Here is a 19,989-nt window from a genome sequence, read left to right on the forward strand (position 1 = left end):
CCGAGTCTAGACAGTGGATGCCTCTGATGATCCCTTAATGATCAATGGCTATTGCTTGAAGAAGTACTTCCCTCCCTGGGGATCTTGACAATTATAGTTGACCCACCCTTTCCCTTTGGGAGTTGCACTGCCCTTCTCCTTGTGCTACTAATAGCCATTATGCTCTTTTTTATGAGGCGGCATCCTTTTGCTAGCCCCTCACCCACAGACACCTCCCATCCCTACTCTGTTCTCCGCTCATCTGATCCAATAGAGGTGGCGAGGATGGTTTTGATATATGGCGCCCCTGCCATTCGATGCTTCAAAGACAGAAAAAAAAAGAAAGGAAAAAAAAGAAAAATATATCGGTCATGGGAGAAAAGGACTTCGGTACCTGTCATGCAGACCTATTCTTCGAGAAAAGGTGGAAACACCCTCGTGAGTAGGAAAGAAGAAAAAAAAAAGAGAAAAAAAACTTAAAAGAACAAAAAAACAGACAAAGTGCTATGGGAGAAAAGGAATCAATTCCTTGTCATAGCAGGCCTTGTTCCAAGAAAAGGTGGTAAACACCCTTGGTCGGGAAGTCGGCTATGGAAAAGGTGGTAACATCCCACAGTTTAGGATAGCTGACTCACCAGCAGAACTTCTTCAGATATAATTTCAAGCCACCTCCCTTGGTACGCTGTCTCTGCAACTTCTTTAGTTCGTTTGACCTCTTCAACAGATAATCTTTTTTTCCAACCCAATCGCAGTACCAGACATGTTGGCTGCCTCCCTGGGTATGCCTCATCTTCAACACCTTGATGACAATAATAGATGAAGTGATCTTCATCGACAACCCCTTGAGTGATGCGAGCTTTCATCCTAACCGGATGGGGATGTAAGTATGGGCTGTCCTCTATATGTATCAAATAAGTGTGAGATAGAGGGTGAGGTGAGTGACTAGTCCTTTCCCTTTACATTTAACAAAGAGGTGCATTGTGTGAGTGGAGTGTTGCACACATGGGTTGGGTCTCTCAATGCACAAAGCACAATTTTTTCATGTGCACTACACTATAAGGCTCCCTGGCCTTCCTTCTCGCACCATATGTTGGCATAGGGAAGGATGCATAGTTACACCATCAATTGCACACAAGGCATACCACCTCTGCACAAGTGACTGTGAGGATAACATCAATGGGTTTTAGGAACGGGCTGCCCTCTTGTATCTATCAACAAAGTGTGAGACAGAGGGGAGTTGAGTGTGATTGGTGTGCCCTCACAACAATCATCGAGAGGTGAGATTGAGGGACGTTATGACACTTGGCATAAGGTATGTTTTCCTTTCCCTATGCACCCACGGGATGGGTCTCTGCCATCATCATAGGACACGTCACCCTATTCTGTACATTGCACCATAAGGCTCCCTAGGCTTCATGCTTGCACCAATGCCAGACGGGGTTGGACGCACTAATGCACCATCAACTGTGTACCTTAGCATACTCCCTCTGCACCATTCCCTTGTAAATTCCTAAACCAAGTGTGAGATCTCAGTTTCCATCAATATTACCTTGAGTGATGTACGTTATGGAGTGAGTGACTATTCTCTTATCCCATCTAAGTATCTGTGAGCTGAGTGACTATTCTTAGTCAATGACACCTACCCCGATGGGCTTTATCAACTAGATACTGTTATAAGATCCGAGATACACGCTCGAGTTTCTTATATGCTTAAAAATATATATGGTGAATATTATGCTCGCACAGAGGGAGAATAGATGAGAGAAAAGAAAGATGGGGAGAGAGAGAGAGAGAGAGAGAGAGAGAGAGAGAGAGAGAGAGAGAGAGAGAGAGAGAGAGAGAGAGAGAGAGAGAGAGAGAGAGAGAGAGAGAGAGAGAGAGAGAGAGAGAGAGAGAGAGAGGCAACACACTAGGGACTGGAAGATGGGCCAGTCCCCCCCCCCTTGTGGAGTTATATTATTGACAAGGAGTAAGCTCCTCTATTACATATAAGCCAATTCTTACTTGTAGATCTTGGAGACAAGATCACGGCTCCTTGCACGGTATACAACCGGCTAACACTTGCACAACTTGAAAGTTGGCACCTTTTGATCATTCTTGAGTCTCCTTCTCTCCTACACAATATGTGTAGGGCTCTCCTCTTGGCACTTGATTTCAGCAGAGCTTCTGCAGCACTTGCACCTCTCTTCTCCTCTTGGAACTTGATTTAAGCAAAGCTTCCACAACACTTGCACATTCTCTTCTCCTCTTGGAACTTGATTTCAATAGAGCTTCTGTAGCACTTGATTTCAGTAGAGCTTCCACAGTACTTGATTTCAGCAGAGCTTCCACAGCACTTGCACCTTCTCTTCTCCTCTTGGATGCATGCAAAGTGATGGTTCCTTTCCCTCCCTCACACCCAAGGAGAGCCTCCTCTTTTATAGGCTTTCAAGAGCTTCTCTTCTTGGAGAGAGACTTGAGTTTATCTTCATGCAAGATGTGATTGTTCCAATACCTACTCTGGAGCACTAATATCAAGATATCTCTTTGTACGTTGTTCGGATGAAAAAACGTCCAACACAAAGTTGTAGATCTCACTGTTTCTGATAACCCAGGTGGCCCATTTTTAGAGATCATCTTTTTATCACAAGATATTTTAAAAATGGATTCACCATGTCTTTTTTAAAAATAACAGCTTCTCAAACTGCACTCTTAACTTGTGGTCCATGCAACCACCTTAAGGAGAGTTCATTAAATTACCTTGGGCCTTAACCTTAAGATTGACTTTCACACAAAAACTTGTGTCTTTTTAGACCTTAGAAAGAGAAATCCACTTCTCTCCTCACTTCCAGAGGATCACGTCTTTTGTCTTTCTTAGTGAGAGAATTACCTCTCTTGTCTTTCTTAATGAAATAAAAGACCTTAAACCTTGACTTGTAAGGGAGAGAATGACCCCAAATGAATGCAATGCTCATTACACACAAGTAAATGTTCCAAGGCATCCCTGGATGCACACATAAATACATATACACAATGCTAATGCACTTCCTCTTCTTAGAACTTAATCCATCTTCATTTATGTGTAACTCCTTGGCTCTTGTGTACACTCTTACACTTGGCAGACCCTTCTTTCCCCCTTCATAACTTGTATTGCCTGTACCAGATATCCCCGTCACAGTGCTCTAATTACCCCATTAAGTGATGTACTAGGAAGATTGGTCTCTGAATGGTCTCATGGCCATGCTAGATCATCATCAACACTTAAAGAAAAGTGAGCTATTAATTTATTGACATGAATTTATTAAATAGAGAATGCACAATAAGCAATCAATTTAGTGACATCCCTCTAGATTCTAAACAATTGACCTCAACTATAGAGGGGATACATAGTCCTTAAGAAGATCTGGAAAGTCTTGTAGTTCTCTCTCAGTCTCATAAATTGAACATCCAATGGGGGATAATTGTTAAACTTAACCAAATACTTTCATAATACCTTACCTAACCTGAGAGTATTGTCCTGATGGTGTAAAATTATTTTAGGCATAAGAAACTCTTCTTTTTTTTTCTATGTCAGGTAAATCTACCTTGATTGGTTGTATTAGAGGTTCTCCAATATAGGGATGTAGCAAACTTATATGGAAAGCATTATGGATGTTCCAATGACTTGGTAGATCCAAACAAAAAGTCACATCGTTTATCTTATTTGTGATCTTGAAAGGGCCATAATAGCGATTAGAAAGCTTAACCACTTTACCCTTTTGACCTTTCTGCTTCTTTAAGAAGCGAGCCTTCTCAAACGTAAGAAGAACATGTTGTCCCAAATTGAGATCTAACTTACGACGACACTTATCAGCTTCACGTTTCTGCTTCTCTTGTGTTCTTTGGATATCAACTTTTACTTGAGTGAAAGCTACATCAATGTCTCTAACAAACTCATATGCTACAAAGATCTTATCCTTCGTAAGAAGGATGGGTGGTAAATGAGGCTTACCATAGATGATCTCAAAGGGTGCCTTACCAGTACTAGAGTGCACCATATTATTGTATGCGAACTCTACTAAAGGTAAATACTTTTCCCATTCTCTTTGATTATCAGAGACATAGGATTTCAAAAGGTCTAGAATAGTAGAATTAGTACTTTCACTCTACCCATATGTTTGAGGATGATAAGAGGATGAAAACTTTAATTTTGTCCTGAGGTTCTCGAAGAGAGCTTGCCAAAAGAGGCCGGTCATGCGGGGATCTTGATCACTTATAATGGACTTAGGCATGCCATGATGTTTGAAAATATGAGCAATGAATAGCTTAGCCATATGATCGGCTTTGATTGTTTTTTGCAAAGGTATAAAGTGAGCTTTCTTACTGAATCTATCAATGATAATCCAGATTGCATCGTTGCATGCTTGTGTGCGAGGAAGCTCCATGATAAAGTCTATGGCTATACTTTTCCAAGGCTCATTGGGAATAGGTAATGGATTTAGTAGACCATGTGGTTTATACTTGTCATACTTTACTTTTTGGCATATCTTGCACTCGCGGACATATCTTTCAGTGTCAGCTCTAAGAGTGGGCCAAAGATATATATTTCCAATGCTTGAGTAGTGGGTAGAATACCCCTATGTCCAACATATGGAGATGCATGTGCTTCATCCATTACCTTGTGTTGCAATGGTAATGCTATACAAATTTCTTGATGATGATACAAATACCCATCTCGAATTGAGTAAGGTGTAATTGAATGACCTAAGTTAAGCTGATCCCATATGGTTGAGAATTCCGAATCACTTGCATAAATTTTGGGTAAATCCATGAACTCGTTATGGTAAACAATTGTGATTGCATTTACTCGAGGTCACCGTGATAGAGCATTTGCTACCACATTCTTAGTTCCAACAGATGTATGAAGGATTTGAAAATGAAACATAGATAAGAAATTTGCCCAACGCATCTATTTCTTTGAGAGCTTCTTCTGAGTCTTTGGTGATCTATTTTAATAACAAAATCTGTACCAAGTAAGTAGTGTTTCCATACTTGAAGAGCATGTACCACTGCCATCAGCTCTTTCTCATATACTAGAGCATGTAGCTCATGATCCTTGAGGCATCAGCTCTCAAATGCTACTGCATGAGGCTCTTGGTTAAGCACAGCTCTAATGAAATCCCAAGAAGCATTGCAATGAACTTCAAAAGGTTTTTGAAGATCCGAAACTATGAGAATTGGTTCTTGAGTCATAAGAAACTTAATTCTTTCAAAAGCTTGTAGTTGCCTTGATCCCCAGTGAAAAGGCATTTGCTTCTTAATAAGGCCATGTAGAGGAGATGCAACATATGCAAAATCTCACATGAACCTCCTGTAGTACGAACATAGGCCTAAGAAACTTCTAACTTCATGTACAGAAGTAGGTTTAGGCCATTCAACAATGGCTCGACGAATCTTCTCAGGATCCATTCTCACCAAATTGTGAGAAACAATATGACCCAAGTAATGAAATTTTGAAAGGAAGAATTCACTCTTCTTAGCATTGACTTGTAGTCTATGGTTGCGAAGCTCTTGAAAAACAATAGATAGATGTTTTCTATGTTCTTCTTCAGACTATGAAAATATTAGAATGTCATCAAAGAAGACACCTATGAACTTTGAGTGAGGTCTGAAAATTCTCTCCATCATTCGATTGAATGTGGCGGGTGCAAATCAAATGGCATGTCTAGAAACTTGTATAGTCCAAATGTTGTATGAAAAGCTATCTTATGAACATCTTCAGGTGCTATCCATATCTGTGATAGCTGCTCTTGAGATCAATGAGACTAAAGATACTAGCCCCTTGCAACTTATCCAAGATATCATCTATCCTTGGGATAGGAAAACGATTCTTGATTGTGATCTTGTTCAAAGATCTGTAGTCTATGCACATACGGAAAGAACCATCTTTCTTTTGAACAAGTAAGACTGGAGAGTAGTATGGAGAAGAGCTAGGTTGAACTAACCCTTTTTCCAACACTTATTTTACTTGTTTTAGGATTTCCTCTTGCTAACTTGCACTTACTCGATAAGGCAGTTGGTTAGGTGGTGAACTGTCTGGAATAAGATCAATTGTGTGATCTTCCAGGTGCTTAAGAGGTAACTCTCCTGGGAGTGAATCACTAAAACAATCTTCATATTGTTTAACAAAATTATATCTGGCTTGATCAATTAAAGAGAGGGGTTCTTTTAAAGTCTAAAACTTAGAAGCATTAGTTGGGATTGTGTGTTCATTAGAGGCATCAAGTGCCCTTGAATCATTAGCTTCTTTTGACTCTCTCACAAAAATCATGTACTCAGAAATAGCTTTCTTCATTTCTTTAGAAATGCTAACATGACTAACCATTGGCACAAGCCAATCTCCAGCATTAGCAATGCATACTATGTTCCGACCCTTGAATTAAAATGCAAGGGTCTTCTTAACAAAATGGGGAAGATATCTAATCTTGTAATGCCAAGGCATGCATAAGATAACATTACAGTTACCAATGGGTGCAAGTAGGAAAGATTCTTGGTCGTGGTAATCCCCAATTCTAAGATTCAACTTCCCTTGGATAGGAGTATAATTGGTTGTAAGTCCTTCAAATGCCAAATCTGATCCAATTGGTGTTCCCAATCGATCCGATGGAATTTGTAGCCTTTCAACAGTATCCATTGACACAAAATTATCTGTGGAACCTGGATCAAAGAGTATCAGAACTCGTTGATTGTTGAGGGTTCCCCAACCCTTTAAGAGTTGTCTTTTCTTCTCATTTGAATGAGTGCTGGCTTGCACATCCAGAATAGAATTTGAGGATGGCAGAGGAGGATCTTTAACCACATTTGCTTCCTTCCTTTTGTGAGGAAAATCAGGCTTCATATGCCCTAACTCACCACAAAGAAAGCACCTTTCTTCCTCTTTGTACTTTTGTATCTTAGAGGGTGAGAGATACTTGTGCTTGTTCTTGTTACCCTTTGGCTTTGAATATTGGTCATGGGTAAAGGTAGGACTTCTTCGATTATTCATGTATCTTGGTTGATCATAGAGCTGCTCTTGTCTAGCTCTATAAGAACTCATCTCCAACTTTCAAGATGTACCAGATGTATGCAAACTTTCAGCTATGATGGCAAACTTCATCATGCAAGATAAGGTTTCATGTGGATACACCTTCATGGTTCTATGTAAATGAGGGAGTAGGCCAACTTCAAACTTCCTTTTCTTCTCTTCATCACTGATCTCCATGAAAGGAGTAACCTTGAGAAGAGTAGACCAAAACTTGTCCACATAACTAGTGACCTTCTCATGCTCTTTCTGGCCTAGCCAATCCCACTCCTTCTTGATATCATTCTCAAAATCAGGAGGCAAGAACTGATTATAAGACTTCTTCTTGAACTTTTCCCAAGTCGTGGGTCTCCTTCCCTCCAAAATGATAGTCAACCACAAATTGCTAGCAGTGTCTTTCAAGTGCATGCCTACATGCCTTAGCTTGGAATTTTCTGAGAAATTACCATCAGAAAAAGTAACTTCAAATTGCCTGACAAAGGCTAATGCCTTAGTAGGATCTCTCTTATTAGAGTAAGAGTCAAACTTTATGTCCTTATCCCTAGACTTGAAAGCCTTAGTCTTCTTAAGCTTGCTCCTCTTATGGTCCCTCTTTGTCTATTTGCGGATTGTACAAGACTTAGAACCAAGAGAGTAGGAACTAGAAGTTGATGATGAGGAGGAGGAACTTGAGTAATGAGGGGAGTAGTTGCTTGTTAAGGGAGATGACTCCATCCTTATTTGCCTCACTCGAGGTGATGTATTTTTACTCTTCTTGACCCGAGAGTCCTTCTTCCTTCTAGGAAGCTTCTCAACAATTGGATGCTTTGCACCTTCACCATCAATTGGTGTAATGGTGTTTCTTCTAGTATCACCATCTTTTGGAGGTTTCGGTCCTTCATAAGTAGCTTCTTCCCTTGCCCTTAAGCTATCAATCAATTGATGTACTTCAGGAAATTTCAACAAGCTATGATACTTTGTCAATTGAGCCTGTAATTGCTCACTTGTAGGCACTTCATCAGTTGCCATCTTTACCTTCTTCTTGCAAGGATCATCTTTACTTTGAGAAAAGCAAAGAGACATGCTCTGATACCACTATTATAAGATCCGAGATACACTCTTGACTTTCTTATATGCTTAAAATATATATGGCGAATATTATGCTGGCACAGAGGGAGAACAGATAAGAGAAAAGAAATATGTAGAGAGAGAGAGAGGGGTAGAGAGATTGGAAACACACTAGGGACTATAAGATGGGCTAGTTCCCCCCTTGTGGAGTTATATTATTGACAAGGAGCAAGCTCCTCTATTACACATAAGCCAGTTCTTACTTGTAGATCTTAGAAACAGGATCACAGTTCCTTGCACGATATATAACCGGCTAAAACTTGCACAACTTGGAAGTTGGCACCTTTTGATCCTTCTTGAGTCTCCTTCTCTCCTACACAATATGTGTAGGGCTCTCCTCTTGGCGCTTGATTTCAACAGAGCTTCTGCAACACTTGCACCTTCTCTTCTCCTCTTGGAACCTGATTTCAATAGAGCTTCCGCAGCACTTGATTTCAGTAGAGCTTCCGTAGCACTTGCACCTTCTCTTCTCCTCTTGGATGCATGCAAAGTGATGGTTCCTTTCCCTTCCTCACACCCAAGGAGAGCCTCCTCTTTTATAGGCTTTCAAGAGCTTCTCTTCTTGGAGAGAGACTTGAGTTGATCTTCATGCAAGATGTGGTTTTTCCAAGACCTACTCTGGAGCACTAACATCAAGATATCTCTCTGTGCATTGTTCAGATGAAAAAACGTCCAACACAAAAGTTGTAGATCTCGCTGTTTTCGATAACCTGCGTGGCTCGTTTTTAGAGATCATCTTTTTATCACAAGATATTTTAAAAATGGATTCACCATGCCTTTTTTGAAAAGAACTACTTCTCAAACTGTACTCTCAACTTGTGGTCCATGCAACCACCTTAAGGAGAGTTCATTAAATTGCCTTGGGCCTCAACCTTAAGATTGATTTCCACACAAAAGCTTGTGTCTTTTTAGACCTTAGAAAGAGAAAATCACTTCTCTCCTCACTTCCAGAGGATCACGTCTCTTGTCTTTCTTAGTGAGAGAATTATCTCTCTTGTCTTTCTTAATGAAAGAAAAGACCTTAAACCTTGACTTGTAAGGGAGAGGATGACCCCAAATGAATGCAATGCTCATTACACACAAGTAAACGTTCCAAGGAGTCCCTGAATGCACACATAAATACATATACACAATGCAAATGCACTTCCTCTTCTTAGAACTTAATCCATATTCATTTTTGTGTAGTTCCTTGGCTCTTGTGTACACTCTTACACTTGGTAGACACTTCTTTAGCCCTATTCGTCCCTTTGAATTGACCATTTTTCCTTTTTACCAATCCTTGTTCCGCCAGACGGTTCTTGAGTTATTAACTTTTGACCCATTTTCCATCAATTGGATGTGTTTCCATGTGAATACATCCTTTTTACTTCGGCACAACAATCTGACATGCTAGCCCTGCCCTATACCTTTCCCTTGCCATTTTTCCTTTTTACCACCCGTCATTCTAATCATCCTGCTCCTCTTCTGCATTCTACGGGATACACAATAGATGATTAGCCAGAACATGGGAATGACCAGGTTTGGTGATTACCTCGAAGTTAAACTCCTAGAATAGAAGGAGCCATCTCATCATTCTTCCCTTCACATTTGCTTTGTTCATTAGGAAGGATAGGGCCTCATGATCCACATAAAATTTGAAGTGAGTTGACAGCAGGTAGTGGCAAAACTTCTTTAGGGCAAACACCATTGCCAAGCATTCTTGCTCTGTCACTGTATAGTTACGCTCTCTATCAGTGACTTTTCGGCTTGCATAGTAGATGGGTTGATCCAAATTCAAGGAGCCTTTTTGGCATAAGATTGCACCTAAGCCTTCAATTGATATATAAGATGGAACTCCTTCGTCCAATTAGGAGGTTGTAAGATAGGTGCCTCAACCATGCACTGTTTCAGAGTGTTGGGAAGGCCTGATCACAATCCTCTATCCAAATAAACTCTGCATCATTCCTTAGAAGCTTATGCAGGGGGATTGCCTTTGTTGCAAAATGGGTTGTGAACCTTCTGTAGTAGCCCACATGGCCTAGAAATCCCCTCAACTGTTTGAGGTTGGTTGGTGCTGTCAAAGCTGTAATCTTCTCAATCTTTATAGGGTCTGTTGCTATCCCTTGTGCAAAGACAATGCGGCCCAACAAGACTCTAGAAGAGACTCCAAATATGCATTTTTCAGGGTTGAGGGAGATCCCATACTCCCGGCATCGATCAAAGTATTTCTCCAGATGTCCCTAATGTTTAAGGATTAAACTATAAACATAGAAATCATCCAAGTATACCTCAATGAAGTTGTGCATATGATTTTGAAATGTGGCCATCATGGTCATTGGAAGGTAGTAGGGGCATTGCAGAGCCCAAATGGCATCACTCTGTAGGAATAGGTCCCCCACTCTATTGTGAAGGTTGTCTTGGATTGATCTTCTTTTGCTATCTACACTTGGTTATAATCACAGAATCCATCCAGGAAGGAGTAAAGCTCATGGCTTGCCACTATGTCTAATAGTTGGTTAGAGAAAGGGATAGGAAAGTGATCATTCTTTGTCTTTGAATTCCACTTGCAGAAATCCACACATATTCGCAATTTGCCATTCTTCTTGGGTACGACCACGATGGGTGAGACCCATTCACTATTGGTGGCCACTGGATATATGAACTCAGCTTCCAAAAGCTTCAGCAGCTCTGCTTTTACCAAGGTAGATTATTTTGGGTTCATTTACCTCTATCGTTGCCGTACATGCTTGGAATCAAGCTCTAGATCAACATGATGCTGACATATTGTGGGATCAATCCTGTTCAGATATTTATAAGACCATGCAAACACATCCAAGTTCTCTTTCAATAAGTTATGCAGAATCGATAGTTCCTCTTCTGGCAAGCTGCTACCCACCTATAGGTGGCCCTCAGAGCCATCTAGATCCACAAAATTCAACTGTCTTTCACCTTCAACTTCATGGATGAAGGTCCCACGGACTGCTTCTGGATACATATCCGACTCCTTCAAGGGAGTGGTGTCCTCATCTGATGTCCTAATAGAATCGACTTCTTCTTTGGGTTTCTCCTTGGGATGTTGAAATGGGATAAGGGCTGTTTCGGGTTTGGTTTCAAAATTAGTTACCTCTTGGCTCAAGGACTCATATTCTGATGATGCATCCAAGAATTTCATATAACAGAGACCCTCTTATGTTTGTTGGGGCCGTTGGATTGGTGATTGTTAGTGTGCATCATTATCATCTTTTCATGGGAAGGATGGGTGAGGGCAGCAAGAGCCGCTACTGAAAGACGGCTTATTATTTTTAATCCATTTCTTATAAAGAATTTGCATGTGAGAGGATCCATTTACCAAACCAAACGGTACCATCGCCATTCTGTCCTATAACATGAGATCTTCTTCTTTTGGGGCTTTTGGGATGTCCTTCTCATATGTATCCTCTTCAAGTGGGATAGATTCTTCTAGTTCGCTTTCATAACCGTCTTCCTTAGTATCATCTTTGTCCTTCGGACTCTGTCTTTGTCGTTATCTCTGTAGGAGCTCTGTGTAATTCTCCCATTACTTAGTTTATTTTAATAAACAATGTGCGCATACATTCCAAAGAAAATTGATTTATGTTGTACATCCACACATGGAAAAAAACCGCAGAATCTCTATAGGATTTACAAGAAGCAGGACTGGTTTACTAGAATAGTTTGAAATCTCTAGTATCATGTTTAGATAACTTAATTCCCACCTTAGATGGATCCAAATATATAATGTGACTTATTTTGAAGTGAATAAGATGTCCAAGACAAAAGATGGATAAAAATAAAGCAATTTACAAAAAGCGTCATTTTTGCCTATATTCGATGGATTTTTGCAATTCTACCCATCAAAGCTTGTCAACCTGTTGCATTGTGATCATTTTGAGTACCCAAACAACTATGTTTGGAGTTCATATGTCAAAGTTATGATCTAAACAAGTTGGAAGGTAGAAATAAACAAAAATCTTTGTCATCGATGATGTCATAAAAAATGCCAAAAAGTAGGTGCCCTCTCTTTACCCCCCTCTCACTTTCACTACTATATATACAGGGATACAACATCACATAAAAGACACACAACGACCCACGCAGAAGTCTCTGTGCTGCTATTGACGCGATGAAGCTCTGCTCCAATCAGGCAAGCCTCTCCTTCTCTCTCTCTCTCTCCAACCCTGTGCAGAAGCGTTGCCCAAACCATCAATCTTCTTCTATGAATCCCAAGAGACGTCGAGGTGCTGAGCAGGATCACACTCAGAGAGCTCCCCAACGCGAGGAAATGGCCGTTGCTACTGAGGAAATTCAACACAATGCTGAAGCGCAAGTGGAGGTTAACTTCCAACCCGAGTGAAAACTCTTTTTTAATAATATAAAATGAATCTTAGAAAAGGTCAAGATCAAATGAATGTATATGTAGATTGTGGGAGCTCTCACTCAATTGCCAAGGCCCATGGACTGCTTATTATTTCAAGCATCTTAAGCCAAGTGCAATGGCTACCTCTCATGTAGCCATGCACACTCTCACACCTGTGAGTATAGTGAGCTTATCTTAATGCCCAATCGATTTGCATCCTCTTATAACCTCTCGGTAGCTCCTTGATCCAAGGTGCAAGTTCAAGCAAGCTTGATCCTCAAGCTCAAAGCTCCAAGCTCCATTGTTGTGTGTGAGACAAGAGAAGAGAAGAGAAGAGAAGAGAAGAAAAAGAGAGGAAAAGATGGAGAGCTTCTCCACCATAGCCCCTCAGCCTCACACACTCACTCCCTCACACTCCCTCTCTCAAGCAAAACACAAGCAAGAACAAGAAGAAGAAGATAATAGGAGAGCTAGTTTTGGCCACACACAAAAATGAGCTTCTTCATTCACTTTTTACTTTTTATACATGCCCTACTCCTCATGGGCACTCTTTTACAAGGATTTAGGATGCACTTTTATATCTAAATTTCACCCATGCCCATCTTCTACATTTATAAATTGCACAAGAGGGAGCTGGCACTCTTTTACAAGGATTTAGAGTGTGCTTTTATATATAAATTGCACCTTTCCCTTTTGCACTTGCCTTGAACTTTTAAGTTTGCTTCTTGCCCTTTTAGCCCTTTTCCTTCTACTTTTCAATTGGGCTGCCTTTTTCTGCTTTGTCTTGTGTCTTTTTTATTTTATTTTGCTTTCTTTTCTATTTCATTGCACCAAGGTTAACCTTACCCCCCTACTCGAGTGCTAGTCCCATTGCACTTGTGGGTGAGGGCTTGGATGGTGGAAGGTTTGCCATGTGGGTCGATGATGGGGCTTTGGGGAAATCAAACATGGAGAAGAAGCATAACAAAATGGATGAGAGGTTGTGGAAGTTGAGGATAGATTGAGTGGGTGATGGAGCCTCCAATGTGAGGGGTTGATCCACGAGTTGTCAAATGTATCTTTTTAAAAAAAGAAAGTGCACTACCTAGGGTGTGTCTACCTCACCGTGAAGTGCATGGTGTTCATGCCAATGGAACTAGGAGTTGGGCCAAGACCATGGTATTGTCCCACACTTGAGGAACCAATTCGTGTGAAGGGAAGGTGCTATGGGTGTGACTCAGTGAGATAGGTTTAGTGTAAACTCCCTAGGTGTGTCTTGCCCTTGATGTGCCCTGAGTGTGAACTGCGGAGGGGCTAGGGATATAATTGTCCCTAGGTGTATAGTATATGAGAATTTCATTTCGTCCTTTTCTTATGCTTAATCTTTTATCCTTTCTTTGCCTTCTTTGTTTCTTTTTCTCTTCTCTTTTTTGCTATTTTTTAAACATTCAATACATTGGGAGGGAGCATGTTAGACGTCATCTTGATGCTCTTTAGGAGCTACACTGTGAGGGGGCCTAAAAGACTTAGTAAGGGAGGGTTTGCTTTGCAAGTAGCCCTCTAGCAGGATTACTTTGATCCCATAGGTTAGCTTAAATGGTGTCTGCCTACTACTGTCTTGTAAGCTGTCCTATAGGCCAATAGCACTGCCATGAGCTTATTGTCCCAGTCAATGTGTGTGAGGTGGAGGCTACCTTAGTTAGGACATTCACTAGGATCTTATTTGTAGATTCCACCTGACCATTAGTCTGAGAGTAATATGGTGAGGATTTCCTATGGATGTTCAAGAATGTGGATAGCAAATGGGCAATCACTTCATTAATGCAGTGTGTGCCTTGGTGACTAACTAGTACAATGGGGCAATTGAATCATAAGATCACTCACTCCCAAAGGAACTTAGCCATAGTTCTAGTGTCATTCTTTTTAGTGGCCCAAGCTTAAGCCCATTTTGTGAGGTAATCCATAGCCATAATTATGTACTTTTCTTGTGAGTACTGTGCTACGAGATTGATTCGCCCGATGAAGTCGATTCCCCACTTTTCAAAGAGTTGTCGTGCTATTATTGGAGTCAATTCCATCTTGCCCTTACAGATGGGGACTTTGGTTATCTAGCACTCATCCCAATGCTTCACAAACTTAGCTAGATTGCAGAATAGGGTGGGCCACTACAATTGAGATTGAAGTACCTTGTGTACTATGGTGTCTCCGCTGAAGTATCCTCTAGCAATTTCACTACGTGCGTCAACAAGTATATCATGCATCTTATGCTCACACATGTATCTTTGTAATAACCCATCCTATCCTAGTCTATAAAGTGGTTGGCTATTAACTTATAGGACTGAACCTTGAGGATAAGGAACTTTAGCCTATCCTTCTTTATAGGTCTCTCAAGCAATCCATGCTCTAGGATTTGGACTATGTCATCTACCCAATATGGTGTTAAATCAGCCCTAAACAGGTCACTCTCACCGGTCATGTTAAAAAGTTGCACATCTGGTAGGTCATCTACAATGTTCTCATCTTTATAGAAGCTTCTCTTGTGGGTATACAAGATATATATCACCCCATCTAGTGCTACTTACCCTTGGGTACAACTGGGAGAAGTCAAACTCAAGAAGCAAAAGTAACCATCTAGCTATGTGTCTTGCAGCGCAAGGTTTTTTTACTAAATAAAGCAAAGCCTGATGGTAAATGAAGAAGGTAAAAGTATAGCTAAAAGATAATGACGGAACTTCTTCATAGTGAACACCATAGCTAAGCCTTCCCTCTCCATCATCATGGAGTAATTTATCTCTATATCCGTGAGTTGTTTGTTAGCAAAGCTCATAGGATAATCGAGATTATGTTCACTAGGTTGGTAAAAACAACTCCCACGGTGAAGTTTGATGCATCGATGTGCATGTGGAATGTCATGTTTCAATCTAGGGCTTGTAGGATTGATGCGGTCATAAGAGCCTTCTTTAGTTCCTTCCTAAGCACGGTGGCCTTCCTTGATCCACTCAAATACAATCAATAATTTGTAAAGGGGTCTAGCAATCAATGCATAGTTTAGAACAAATCATTGATAGTACCCTATGTGTCCCAAGAAGCACTGAACTCCCTTGTAGTTCGTGGGTGGTGGAAAATTGACAATGACCCCAACTTTGGAGAAGTTGGTGGCAATGCCATTCTTAAACACCACGTGCCCTAGGGTACATCCATGTTTTACCATAGAACTAGCACTCCAGGAGGTTCAAGGAGAGATTATACAATCTACACTGCTCAAAGACTGCATGAAGTTTATCTACTGGACACACAAATTGTTATTGGATATCTCTAATTCTTGCCTAAGCACAAAGAGAGCCAAGACACACTAGACCTTGCACACTTCTATATCTTGTCTCAATTTTTGAGCTCATTGCTCTTGGTTGTAGACAACAAGGCCTTGCAGTGATTTTCTTGTCAGCCTTCTCTCTTTCTCAAGATCGGCTATGATCTTCTTAGCTAGTCTACCATAATGCACCATTTTGGTTTGTAGGTCATACTACTTCACCATTTTCTGAATGTCGACTAGGAATTCTCCTAAGTCGAGCTCGTCATCTACAGGGTTGGTACTAGCTCTCAACACATCAGCGGTCTCCTAAGCAACTAGAGCATCAATCAAATTGATCAAATTGGGAAAAGATACATCTCTAATCGCGTTGATTCTCAGTTGTTCACTTCAAGTTCTTGTTCTCAGGTCATATCCAGCTCTTGGGGTTTGCTCCTATCATAGTGGGTTTGTTTCAATGTTCAATAATCCACTTGTTGTACCTGTGTGAGGGATAAAAAGGCAAGACACACTCCCTACATAGGCTTCAAATCACTGGAATATTGGCAAAGTTCCCCCTAGGTCGATTGGTTGCACCCTTCACGTCATCTTTAATTAGTGAGGAAGGGTCACCTCTCTTTTGTATCACTATCTCCCCCATTATCCACCTTTTTTCTCACTGGGAATATCAACATGGCAGTAGCATAGTACTCTAATCAATTAGCATGAGATGCATTATTGAAATATCCATTCAACCCTTTTCATGAAATGCAAGAGGATGGAAAATGGATGGGAAGAGGGTCTTACCAATGCAATTCAGTGATTCATTGATTGCTAGTACTTACCCTTTACAATATTTCAATCTTGGGTAAAGGAAATTAGCCAATCAAGTCAAGGTTATGCATCAAAATATTTTAAATGATATCCATGATGGAACGAGATTGAAATGAATACTAAGATTCAACGTAATAGGATCTGATTAATAGAAAGAGTACTAATCTCTGATCTATCGATCAATTTAGAGAATTAATTGACCAATAATATCTCAACAACAAGTGGAAAAGCTAAAGCAAGTAGATTATTGAGAGATTTCAGAGATTAAGGAAGTGGAATACCTTGATTAAGCTTGAAGAAGATGATTGATGTCAACCTCAATCCAAATTTTTGAAAAGCCCTCCATAATCCACCATGAATCCACCATAAAGCTTGAAAAATCCATAAGATCAGCCCATATAATCTCAAATATGGTTGAATCCGTGAAGAATCAATGCCTTGGGCTTGCTTGAACACTTGAATATCTAAGATTCAAGCCTCTTGAAGAAAAGTCCCAAAATAAACCTTCAATATGAGCTTCAAGGTCCTCAATAGGCTGAAGTCATTGCAAGATCTTCAATGGAGTCCATTATGCTTCAATATGGTGGTAGAGAGGCTTTGGAGGTCGAGAAGGCCCAAAGATTGAAGAAATTAAAGCTTCTCTGTCTGAAGCTATGGCTGCCATGTTGTATTTTTAGGTTTTAGAGAAAAAAATGAAAATAAGTGACCTTTAAAGCTTATTCAACAAGGCTCAGTAGGAGTTCAATGATCATGCAATCCACATTAGGGAATTCATTGAGCTCGATATGGAGCTAAGAAATAATGTAGGAATTCAGTGCATTTTTCGATGCATTTTTCGAGCTACTTCCTGGCCTCAACACTACATCAACTATCTGACATAGGTACTCTATTTGATGTACAAAAGCTGAAGAATAATTACCCCATAGTTTAACAGGAAGAAGATGTCACTAGAGAGCAAGATTGATGGATTTCTTGGCAGCTGACATGGAAGCTTCAGTCAAAAAGCTTGGGAGAGAGAGAGAGAGAGAGAGAGAGAGAGAGAGAGAGAGAGAGAGAGAGAGAGAGAGAGAGAGAGAGAGAGAGAGAGAGAGAGAGAGAGAGAGAGAGAGAGAGAGAGAGAGAGAGAGAGAGAGAGAGAGAGAGAGAGAGAGAGAGAGAGAGAGAGAAGCTCCACTAAAAAAAGTTATTGAGGTTTAAGTCTTCTCCTAGTCCAATTAGTTCCTATTTTACCAAATACCTCCAAAATTTGCATGAAAGTTTGAAGAGGACCTGATATTTTGGCCTTCCACCGCCATACCTATCCCAAATATTTCTAGATATAGTCTTTGTCTAACTGTAGATGTCCTACAAGCCACTGCTAGTCACTATCCATGTCTTGTACCTAGGTAGTATTAGTTTGAAATTGGTTTTTATGGTGAAAATTTTGACTGAAATAAAAGAAAAATGGATTTGATACCACTTGTCAAGAAGTGAATTGAAGAGAGAGAAAGATGAGAGAGAAGACAATAGAGAGAGAAAAAGAAGTGCAGAAGGCAGAGAAAGAGAGTGACGAGGAGAGAGAAAGACTAGAAATGGAGAGAGAAAGACAGAAAGAGGTAAGAAGCCATTGAAGCTACGAGCAAGGTAATGAGGAGAGAGACATTAATGTATTAATGTTTCAAAATGTGAGATAAATTATACATCCCTTCCTTTTATACCTATGTCAATGTGACATGGTATTACTATTATTTCCACACTAACCCAATATTCTTCCAAGGTTCTTACACCCTCCTCATCAGAACTACAACCAATTCTCTCTCTCTCTCTCTCTCTCTCTCTCTCTCTCTCTCTCTCTCTCAGCCCCACAACATGCATCTCCCTGTCCTTCTCCCCCTCAATAACACCCCCCCCCCTCTCTCTCTCTCTCTCTCTCTCTCTCTCAGCCCCACAACATGCATCTCCCTGTCCTTCTCCCCCTCAATAACACCCCCCCTCTCTCTCTCTCTCTCTCTCTCTCTCTTACCCCTAACTCTCTCATCTCTCTCTCTCTCTCTCTCTAACAACACATTAGTAGTTCTCTCTCCTTAATTGCTTTGCATTACTATATTAAACTTATGTGATTAATTTTTATAATATTATTACAATGTTAGTTGTTGAATTACACATGCACAAGCAATATCACACTCATGTAAATATTCACAACTCCTCTTTCTCATTATTTGCATGAATGTTATAATTACATCATAATGTATTAGTACTTCAATTGTGCACACATGAGCAAAACCAAATACACTTACAGTTATACATTCCCCCCCTCTCTCTCTCTCTCTCTCTCTCTCTCTCTCTCATTTATTGGGAACCAACCTTCGACATGTCACTCCCCTCAAAAACACATTTCTCTCTCTCTCTCTCTCTCTCTCTCTCTCTCTCTCTCTCTCTCTCTCTCTTTGTATTTTTCACTTGGGGAAGGGCAAGAAGCGAGTTTTTTAAGTAAATTTTTTGGCAATCCCTCTATTCTTGTTCGACATAGTTCACTTATTATAGCCTTAGATGTATCCGCCTCCACTTCCACTTCCACTTCCACCACCACCACCACCACCACCACCACCATTGCTGTTGTTGCCACTGCCGCTAGCTCTACCATCACTACTTTCACCACCACCTTCACTTTCACTTCTCTCTCTCTCTCTATACATGTAAGTAGTTCATTCTCTCTCTCTCTCTCTCTCTCTCTCTCTCTCTCTCTCTCTCTCTCTCTCTAATTATGCCACCTATCTCACCATCACCACTATCTCCCAAACACACACACACACACACACACACACACACACACACTCTCTCTCTCTCTCTCTCTCTCTCTCTCTCTCTCTCTCTCTCTCTCTCAATCCAAAAATAATTTATGCTAGCACTTTGGATTGATAGAATTTGATTTATATTGTATTATGAAAGGTGTTTCAACAAATAATTCTCTCTCTCTCTCTCTCTCTCTCTCTCTCTCTCAATCCAAAAATAATTTGTGCTAGCACTTTGGATTGATAGAATTTGTATTATATTGTATTATGAAAGGTGTTTCAACAAATAATTCTCTCTCTCTCTCATGTTTGCAATATAGAAATATTTGTGCAAGCACTCCAAAATTGATAAAACTTGTATTACATTGAATTGTGACATGTGTTGCAACAAACATTTCTCTCTTTACCAAAATATAGTTCTCTCACACACACACACACACACACACACACACACACACACACACACACATTTACAATACAAAATAATTTTTGCAAGAAATCCGAATCTAGATTCATATCACATTGACATCTAGCAAGTGTACTATTCTTTCACAAATTGATAAACAATGATAGTAAAAGATTATGATAAATTTAATCATAGCTAACTGAAGCAACATATATTTGTATTTTCTCAACA

At 40.3% G+C, this 19,989-nt stretch overlaps 1 pseudogene; it reads right to left on the reverse strand.

Annotated features, from left to right (window-relative positions):
• Positions 1-221: 221 nt before the first annotated feature.
• LOC148033967 (uncharacterized) overlaps positions 222-19,989 on the reverse strand; it is a 76,505-nt pseudogene continuing 56,737 nt past the window's right edge.

This window comes from Lygodium microphyllum, chromosome 7 (genome assembly GCF_053477565.2).
Source record: "Lygodium microphyllum isolate KBCC chromosome 7, Lygodium_microphyllum_v1.1.10, whole genome shotgun sequence".
NCBI lineage: Eukaryota > Viridiplantae > Streptophyta > Polypodiopsida > Schizaeales > Lygodiaceae > Lygodium > Lygodium microphyllum.